General features: G+C 41.6%; 1 pseudogene; it reads left to right on the top strand.

The window, feature by feature from the left end:
* The first annotated feature begins 2,630 nt into the window (after positions 1-2,630).
* LOC136132077 (porphobilinogen deaminase pseudogene) lies at positions 2,631-3,644 on the top strand (annotated as a pseudogene).
* Positions 3,645-10,560: the final 6,916 nt, after the last annotated feature.

The following is a 10,560-nucleotide window of genomic DNA, read 5'->3' as shown; positions in this document are numbered from 1 at the left end:
AATACCTCGTCTCTTAATGTATTGGCCTGTTGTGTGGCAGGCAGTATGAGCTTGGACTCGGTAACTATCTTGCTATTATTGTTAAAGTATATATATATATATATATATATATATATATATATATATATATATATATACACACGTACATATATATATATATGTATATGTATATGTATATATATATGTCCTTACAAAGGAAGTCCTGAGGTGGTTTCAGTATTTTAGAACTGAAGTAGGGGTAAATTGCTGAGTTAATGTATCAGAACGTAGACACCCTCTTTTCCCCTAACAGCATCCCCAATCAAACCTTCAGGATTTGAAGGAAATTGTGAGTTTCATCCACTTTTTCTTTTTCACCAAAAAAGACATTCTTGTCTTTAAAAATCTTGTTTCTTAAACTGTGACCCTTCCCAGCGAAATCAGAATCACCTGGGGTCTTATTAGCAGGCAGCATTGCTCCCCCAGACCCACTAAATGTGATTCCCTGGGGATGGGACCCAGTCATCTGCTTTGGTAACAGGCTCTCTAGGTGATTCAATAAAAGTTGAACATTGTTTTTAAAAGCTGATGAGGGTCTCATATACAAAATATTTACTTTGGTGGATAGATTTTTTTTTAAAAACTGCTCCTTAAGATAGCAGGAAGAGAAATATTAACAATAATAATAATTTTGTTTTGCACATAGTTGTACATAGTTAACTCAAAGGCGTGAATGAATCCTTACTAAAGTCTATCACATGACTAAGGGCTCTCCCAGCATAGGTAAGAGTGGGAATGGACCTTGCAGGTATGGTACTTTGGTCAGTGAAGGTCCCACCTGTCAAGCAGCCAAGTATGTCCTGCTGGGTCAGCTTGCTGGACTCCTGTGTATGCAGCCAGTAAGGAGACGATGAGCCCACCTGAATCTGTACAGTTTGTGACACTTGGCAGAGCAGACGGCATGAGCTTCATCTTCACATTCGTTTCTCTTTCCCCCCAAGTTTCATGCCCAGTGTCCAGGCCAGGTAGACACTGCACGCACAGTTATGACAGTTGTGTCATAGCAAGGAAGCTCACACTTAGAAAAAAAACCCAATCTATTAAAGGAGCTGTTAGTAAACCTGTCCATCCACCCCTACAGAGAGAGGACAATATCTTTATTATTCTGATCAGGAAACAAATCTATCTTCTGACTCAGAGAGAGGTATCATTTTTATCATCCTGGACTATCTCCAAGGATAGAAGGAAACTAGCTTCATTATCCTGGAGAATAAACAAACCTTCTCCCTGCCTGGAGAAGATCTGCAAATCTCCTTGAACAAAACTATCAATGCTTTTTGCTCAGAAGACATCCAGATATGCCAGGATTATCTCTCAGCACTACCTTTTAATATGTTTTGCTTTGGTGACTCAGAAGTTAGCCTGGGTGTTAGGACAACTCAGGCTTGTCTTCTTGCATTGACTCCAGAAGGTAAATCTTTCTATTTAATACTTTGTATAATCATGAACTCAGGCTTCAGACTTTTTAAGTAATGCATCCTGTACCTCAAGCAGAATCTTGCATGTAGCCTCAATGTATACAAAAAGATGAAAGCAGAGGAGATGAGGTGAAGCTGTCATGAGCTGGGACTTCTCCTCAGCCCCTTTCCCCTTATCTCCCTGCATTGTATTCTGGATCAACTTGGCCTCTGAGCAACCTCAAAAGCTCATATCCCTCAAAATACAGTTGAAAACCATCACTGTACTAAAAGATTGATTGCTGTTTTATAATTGCTAGCCCTCCTCAGCAGGTTGGTGGGTTATCGTGCAGTGAGAAAAGGGGTTAGGGTATGAGTAAGTAACAAACAGTTCTTCCCGGCAGCAGTGGAGGGGAAAGCTGGTGGTTTTAGTCACTAAGTCATGGAGGAAAATAGTTTAGTTGCTGTTACAGGAAACATGTCCACGTGTGTCCGTAAAGGATAGTGGTCATCTCTGTACCCTTTTACTTACTTATTTGTGCATTTATTTTTTTCAGCAAGAATATCATATCGATATTGATGACCTACTAAATACCAGACATAGTGTTAGTGTACAAAAGTGAATAAGACATGATGCCACTAAAAGGAGGGATAAATAGAAGCAAGTATTACATCAGTAAAAGCTAAATTTTTACAATGACAACATTACATACATGTGCCGTACAAGAGTATGATGTGTTTCTATGACATCTTCTGTTAGTTGACTCTTTCTGCCTGAGACAGTCATCAGAATATGTGCAGCAATCCCTTGTGTTGGAGAAGATGGAAAGCCTTGAGGGACACTTTTTATTTTATTTTATTTATTTATTTATTTACTTGTTTGTTTGTTTGTTTGTTTTTGGCTGTGAAACGAGGCACGTAGGATCTTAGTTCCCAGATCAGGGATTGAACCTGTGCCACCTTTAGTGGAAGTGCAGAGTCTTAACCAATGGACCACCAGGGAAGTCCCAGAGGGACACTTTTTAAAATCTACTTGCTTTCCCACTCTGAGGCTGAGCTGGCCACAGGCCAGGGGCTGAGGTTCCTTTCTTCCAAGCCAGTAATTCTGGTTCTTGGATAAGGTGTTGAGGAACACTAAGAGCAGTGGGGACTGTGACCTCGGGACTTTATCTGCAGGAAGAAAACAGTCCAAATATGAGAGTGATTCGCGTGGGTACCCGCAAGAGCCAGCTGGCCCGCATACAGATGGACAGTGTGGTGGCAATGCTGAAAGCCTTATACCCAGGCCTGCAGTTTGAAATCATTGCTGTGTCCACCACAGGGGACAAGATTCTTGATACAGCTCTCTCTAAGATTGGAGAGTTACCAAGGAGCTGGAACACGCACTGGAGAGGAATGAAGTGGACCTGGTCGTTCACTCCCTGAAGGACCTGCCCACGGTGCTTCCTCCTGGCTGCACCATTGGAGCCATTTGCAAGCAGGACAGCCCCTCTGATGCTGTTGTCTTTCACCCAAATTTTGTTGGGCAGACCCTAGAAACCTTGCCAGGGAAGAGCGTGGTGGGAACTAGCTCCCTGCAGAGAGCAGCCCCAGCTGCAGAGAAAGTTCCCACATCTGGAGTTCAAGAGTATTCGGGGAAACCTCAACACACGGCCTTGGAAGTTGGATGAGCTGCAGGAGTTCAGTGCCATCATCCTGGCTGCAGCTGTCCTGCAGTGCATGGGCTGGCAGAGCCAGGTGGGACAGACCCTGCACCCTGAGGAGTGCAGGTTGGGGGCTCTAGGAGTGGAAGTTCAAGCCAAGGACCAGGACGTCTTGGATCTGGTGGGTGTGTTGCATGGTCCTGAGACTCTGCTTCACTGCATTGCTGAACAGGCCTTCCTGAGGCACCTGGAAGGAGGCTGCAGTGTGCCAGTGGCAAAGCATACAGCTATGAAGGATGGGCAACTCTACCTGACTGGAGGAGTCTGGAGTCTGAATGGCACAGGTAACATGCAAGAGACCATGCAGGCCACCATCCATGTCCCTGCCCAGCATGAAGATGGCCTTGAGGATGATCCACAGCTGGTGGGCATCACTGCCCAGAACATTCCACAACAAGCCCAGCTGGCTGCTGAGAGCCTGGGCATCAGCCTGGCCACCTTGCTGCTGAACAAAGGAGCCAAGAACATCTTGGATGTTGCACGGCAGCTCAATGATGCCCACTAACTGGTCTGTGGGGCACAGGTGCCTAGGTTGCTGGTGCCCAGTGCCTACATCCCAACCCTCAGTGCCCCATTCCCATTGCTACCTGGGGGGTGATTACCCAGGGGATTGAACTGCAGAGGCCGAGACATCCAGAGACTTGTCTCACCTTGGGTCCTTGGTGATGGCTTGTCTCCTCAGTAGGTGGGGGCTTAGTCTCTAGAGAAAAATATCTAACAAGCCACAGCCTTTGAATGTAACCAACTCTACTAATAAACCAGATCTGAAGGTGAAAAAAAAAAAGTCTACTTTCTTTGAAGGCACTGAATCTTATAAACTCTAAATATTTTCATAATTCTTAAATTTTTGTGACCAACTAACCAAATTGTGCATCAGAAAGGCTTTTTTCCTATAAATAACATCCAGCTGCTTTTCTAACAGGACAATCACAAACAACCTAAGCAGAGAATAATTTCTCCTTAGGGAAGGGCCTAGAAGCTTAAAATTGATAATATATACCTTTTATCAAAAATGACGATGATCTCTACTAAATGTTCTAGTTATATTAAATCATTTAGTTTAATTCTCATAATTACTTAATGAGTTAAGTACTGTCTTACTTTTGAAGTGAGAAAAGGGAGAGTCAGGGCTCCTAGGTGATTGCCCAACATGCTACAGGAAGTACCGGCAGGTCTGTCCACTCCTGTTCCCGGGTTCCTCAGAGCCCTGTGCTGTGCTTGAAGAGCAGGAAGCCACTGCCAGCTCCTCTGTACCCAAGTCATCCTTTTAGCTTTCATCATAAAGGGAAATTCATGTCTTTCATCTTCTCTGACCAGTAAGCTCCCTACATCTTTCCTTTCTCAATAATGTCTAATGAAATATGAGAGTATATGTAACCTGGGGTATGAATTTCCCTTTTGAGTATTCAGAAAGACTCTTCTGCAGTAAAGAAAGAAAATAAATTGGTAGAAGAAATTCAAAGAGTGTTAAATCTTGACAAAAGTTTGAATAGGTAAAATAATTTTTATCTTTATGTTGATGACAAGAAACTTTGGACGAAATCACTTGAAGATGAATTTTCTCTTTCAATTTTGAATTGCAAGAAGATAGCAAATAAATGTACCATATACAAGAGTGGGTAAAATTATATTTATCTTTTTGCTAAGAATCATTAAAGTAACACTGATATACTACTAAACAAAAATGTACATCTTTGGATCATTTTTAAAATATAACAAACTTGGGAATAGAAATAGGTTATAAAATCAATTCATAGACTAGTTTAACCTAAACGAATACTCTTGCTCTACAAAATTTTTCATATAATGTATTCACTAATTACATTCTGTCGAAGATATAAGAGCTTTATTTGACATTTATACAATTTAAGGTTCTGCTATGTCTAAATAGCTAGGAATGACTTCTCTTTAATTCAAAAACTAAATTAAGTCTATATTTTACTTTTAAAATATAAAAATAATCAAGAAAATGCTATCTGTCCTACAGTTCCTTTTGTTATTAGACTAGCCACTGGGTTTTACTTCAGCAAAAAACCATGAACTGACGCCTTATTGAGTGTACTGTTACATAGGAAGAGCAAATACTCCAGCACATGTGCAAAAGATTCCACCAAATGTAAAATATTTGGTTTCAAGTCTTTACCCAGCTGCCTGGGGACACCAGTTCACTAATGGCTGAAGAGCGTCTGCCTCCGTCTGGCTTCCAGGTAGACAGCAATCATACCTCCTTCCCATCTGCTTTCACTGGTAACCTATGTAAGGTTGAGAGTGGGTGAGCGATTACAGGAAAGTTAAGAAAGATGGGCAGTTCTAAATAAGACCGTATGATTCCTACCTCTGTAAGCAAATGGACCATTTCTTAGGTTGCTGGCAGATGTTGAGGTAAGGTAGACGACTTAACAGTCAAGCTGAAGATATAGGGAAAGAAAATCCTTCCTTCCAGTCATTGAGCCTAACATTTAACCACACCCCAACCAGAGTTAGTAACTGTCACATGACAGAGGGGACTGTCCCCTTCTCTGACAGGAACTGCTAAAGAAGTGCCCCTGGCTGGGAACTAAGAGTCCTCCAAGACCATGGGCCTGCTGGATCCACTTCAGGGTTGGCACTGCTAGCAGTTTTCACCTAAGCTGAGAGGCACTAGGTCTTCTCTTTTTAACACATCCTAAAATAGCAAGAACTTCCTGGGCATGGCACAGGGATGCCTTCCTAATTGTGACAGTTATGTTTCTAATGAATTGCCTCTAATCTGAATTTCTGCAAGTGTCAATGCAAGTGTGGACTATTCATTATAGATTCATATAGATTTGTATGTTTTACTGCCATTCTATTTCAACTCCAAATTAGTGTCTAATGATTTAGCATCATTTCACTCTTTTTCCTCCTTCTGCCTCAGCTTCCTTCCATAACCAAATATGTTTAAACTTCCTAAGATATCTATTTAGTAAATGGGATCATGTGCATAATTTGCCCAAAGCAGGAGACACCTACTTCTGTATTGAGTATAGAGGCTAGTGATTTCAAAGTGATCTCAATAAGTGTGTTGCCAGCCAGGCCCTCCTTCCAAGCAGCTGTAATTTGAGCGTATGCTATATTTAATTTATTAGCCTAGGACAAGTTAATTGCATAGGTTCCACAAAACAGAACATGTTGTTTATAGTAACTACATGTTAATACCTTTGAACACAACAGTAGTTACACAGTGACTTTGCACCTCGACCATCACGTGATTAACTGGTGTTTGGTGTTTTAAGCTGTGTGTGAGGTCAGCATCGAGGCAGACAGGGTTTATGCATAAACGGACACCTTAGTATCCTTACTCTGTTCCCACGAACTTTGCTTCTTGTTTAATTCTAGTGGGTTTGCACACAGCTCGCTGGGGTAGGAGGGCTGCTGCCCCAGCAGCCTTGACGCTTAAGACCAGCACACAGAGGCAGCAAACCTTTTTGGGGCACAGGACACCATGTACTCAAGGAAGACAATATCAGCGTTTGCCCAGTACATACACATCTATAAAAACTTCAGTAAACACACAGGTGTAATGGCTTCAGTCTTATGTCTAAACAGAACTTTAAAATCACACTTCAGCCTGAGTACTTCTGAGAAATGATTACACTTTTCAAGATGTTGGAAGGTATGTGGCTTTCAGGATTCTATCTCTTAAAGACAAGAAAGAAGAGTCGTTTTTGCCCGAAGTGCTGACTTGGCTTTGAACATCACGTTTTACAGACTATTCTGCTCTGGGTTATGTTTACAGCAGTGAACGCCTTGGTGCTTTTAATTAACAGTCCTCCATTGTCTAATTAATGGTCTCCTCCTTCCTCCCCAAAACCCTTCGTTAGCCCCTCCAGTTTTGATGAGAAAATATACCAAATATACCATTATTTTTCCCTGAATATCCTGTTTTGATTAGTTACTTCAACAGAAATAACTCTTAGGAGAGTGAGGCCACAAAAGGGGAAGTAAAGAAAATGCAGAGGTGTAGAAGGCAGTCATTTCACAAAGCACAGATTTCATACCCAAGTTTAATAAAATGAAATCAGCAGCCTGACTCAGTTTATAGACTATAAAGCCCTCCTTCCCCCCACTTTTCCTCCCAACTCTTCAGGTTAGATGGGAGAAATGTTCCTTAGATTTCAACCCTGGTGGTTTGGGGTTGGCACCTCTATAGGACTCTCCAGGTTTCTAGTTTAATAACTTAGTTTCTGGCATTTAATCCAGGTGTGGAAGCATTCAGGCCATCGCCCGCGACCCTGAGGCCCTGTGTGCAGAGGACGTCAGGTCGAGGCCAAGGCCGCTTTGGCCTGGCCTGCACAATGACAAGGGCCCCTCAGCCATCCCTCCTGTCCTCTGTGTCCTGTAAAGCAAAATCAGGAGCCACTGGCTTGACTTGCCTGAGCCCAGGAAGGATCACTCCTGATTCAGGTATCAGCTCTGTGACGATTCGTTTTCAAGCGGCTCCTGGGAATGATTTCAGAAGTTCTGTAAACTTTGGCTTTATAAAACCAAAATTGCTTTCAGAGGCAGATTTAATTTCCAACAATGGAAAAGGTGAGTCATTACATCTCAGCCTCCCTTGCAGCAGGGGAAGAGAAGAATCATCTCTACCGTCCTTGGATTTCTATATTCACCCCAAAGCAGCAGCCTATAGCAGTTTAGCATTGCAAGTCTTATATATTCACTAAGTCTCAGTGTCAAATATGTACAGTAAGCAGAATATATGTGTATTATATAGAGATTTTTTTCCCTTAAACTAGCAAGTTTATTATGACAATAACAAAATCAAAATTAAATAAGTGACACAACGCTTTTGAAAATCTTAACAGTGTACTCCCAAGCCCACAGCTTTCAGTCGGGGCCTCTGCTCTCGGCTCTGACCGCAGCCAAGTGGCAGACCTGCCGGCGCAGCTGGTCCAGCCGGGTCACCTTCTTCTGCGAAAGGCTGTTGCCGGGGTCTTTCACTTCCAGCAGCTTGACGCGATGACTCTGGGGGCTCCACACCACCAGGTCAGGGAAGCCCACTCGGCAGTGTCGGAAGTCCATGGCAGGACGCCGGCGCACGCCACTGAGGACGGGCCGCCAGACAGGACACACGATCCTGAGCTTGTGAAGAGAAGAGAATGATCCCAGCTGACAAGAGAGGCCAGCCTGCCTTCCTGAGCCTGCCACGCAGCTGCCACCCAGGCGGTCAGGCTCTCTGCAGGGGTGGGCGTTTCTGCAGACGTCTGGCATACAATCCATGAAGATGGACAGATAGATGATAGATAGATAGATAGATAGATAGATAGATAGATAGATGATAGATAGATGCAATAGAGGAGTAAAAGATTCAAAGAAATGAGAAAAATAGTGGAACATGTCGAGAACATATGTTTCTGTGGTTCAAATTTCTGATTTTAATTATAGATCCACATTTGAAGTTACTTGAGAATTGGCATGCCTCCAATCACTGAAAAGCCCATCAACCAATTTCTAAAGAGAAATAGCATTTGAAAATGTTTAAATCATTCTACTCTCCTTCAAAAGAAAATGTGTTAGAGCCAAAAACTTTTACCTTGCTCTGCTCTCTTTACAAATTCTATAGAGTCTGATAAGTTTGTTTATTCATTTAGAGTCTGGTAATAAATATTTAACATTCCACTAAATTAGATAATATCAGTAGAAGAATTTTCTGAAACAAGATATTTACTGGGAGGACATTGGCTACTGGTTTCAATATGAATAATTCTTTTATTTGTAAGTTTTCAAGTCTTGTGTTAGTAAATATTAAAGTATCATACATTGTAAGCTTTTGAGGGAGAGCATGGAGTTTTCATTGTCTATAACTTACATAATAAAATTAATTCAAAAAAATAAAAATAAATAAAACTAATTCATTTTCTACAATTTACAAAGCACTGTACTAGACACTTTGAGAATTATACAGATTTTTCACTTAACACAAGCTCTATAAAAAGCAATTATGCTTATAGCTTATGTTTATTGATCACTTACAAGTGCCAGGCTTTGCATTAAGCATTTACATGGATTATATCATTCAGTCTTCACATTAACTGAAAAAAGTGTTATTTTATCCCCATTTTATAGAGAGGAAATGAGCCTCAAAGAAGCTGAGCAACTTTCCCAGCATCTCATGTTTAGCAAGTAGCAGAGCAGAGATGCTTCTGTCCCCAGAGCCTAGGCACTAACAGCCCCACCTCAGATCTGCTCCCCACTTCTCAAAGGTATTTCAGTCTAATGAGAGGATGAAATTCAGGATCAAAGGGAAAATCAAATAAATACTGCCTAAGCCTGAAAACATGCATGTCAAATTTTAAAGCAGTAAAGAATTACATGCATGTTTGCTAAGTGGGAAACTCACAGGTAATAATTTGTGACTCCTCTTGTATTAGTTTATATGGTTATTTAATCCATACTGTTGTGTAGCATTTTGCACGTATATGAATCGTTTCCTCAACTGGATCCTGACCTTACCAACTGCAGACTGTGTTTTCTATTTTAGGAATCTGCCATAGCTACTAGTGCAACGACACATACATAGTAAATGATTTATAAATATTTGTGGAGTGAATGAATGAAGGAATTACAGGCAATTAAGACAATTTTGTATATGGCTGTGTGGAGTGGCTCTACTCAAGGGAATGGCAATAGCTTACATGAGAGAGCAAAGGGGTAGATAAGATAAATGAGAAAGAAGGGATAGAGCAGGGAAATGGGCTATAAAGGAAGCAACATTTATGGAGTACTTACTATTTGAAGGGCTTTACCGGCAGTGAACCACTCGTCACAACAATCCTATGAGGTAGTACTATTATTATCTCCACTTCAGAGATGAAACATAGAGAGATAAATAATTTAACATCAGCCAGGCGGGAAGTCGCTGTGTCAAGAACTCATGAAGTTTTGTTCTGCCCTTGACCACAGAGAGGGTCCAAGGGTGCTTTGAGCATCCAAGTGGCCTGCTAAGAGTAAAGGAGAACAATCAAAGGTTATAACAAAAGTTCTTGCTTGGAACGTCAGAAAGTTATCTCACCGCACAGATGTGGAGAATGGACTTGAGGACACCGGGAGAGGGAAGGGTAAGCTGGGACAAAGTGAGAGAGTGGCATGGACGTATATACACTACCAAATGTGAAATAGATAGCTAGTGGGATGCAGCCGCATAACACAGGGAGATCAGCTTGGTGCTTTGTGACTGCCTAGAGGGGTGGGATAGGGAGGGTGGGAGGGAGACGCAAGAGGGAGGAGACATGGGGATATATGTATATGTATAGCTGATTCACTTTGTTCTAAAGCAGAAATTAACACACCATTGTAAAGCAATTATGCTCCAATAAAGATGTTTAAAAAAATAAAATAAAATAAAATGGGAGCAATAATATGCATTTTGTAAAGAAGTAAAAATAAAGGAAACCCAGTCA

Source organism: Phocoena phocoena, chromosome 12 (genome assembly GCF_963924675.1).
Source record: "Phocoena phocoena chromosome 12, mPhoPho1.1, whole genome shotgun sequence".
Taxonomy (NCBI): Eukaryota; Metazoa; Chordata; class Mammalia; order Artiodactyla; family Phocoenidae; genus Phocoena; species Phocoena phocoena.
Note: the sequence above shows the minus strand (reverse complement) of the source record. Positions and strands in the feature narration are given on the sequence as shown.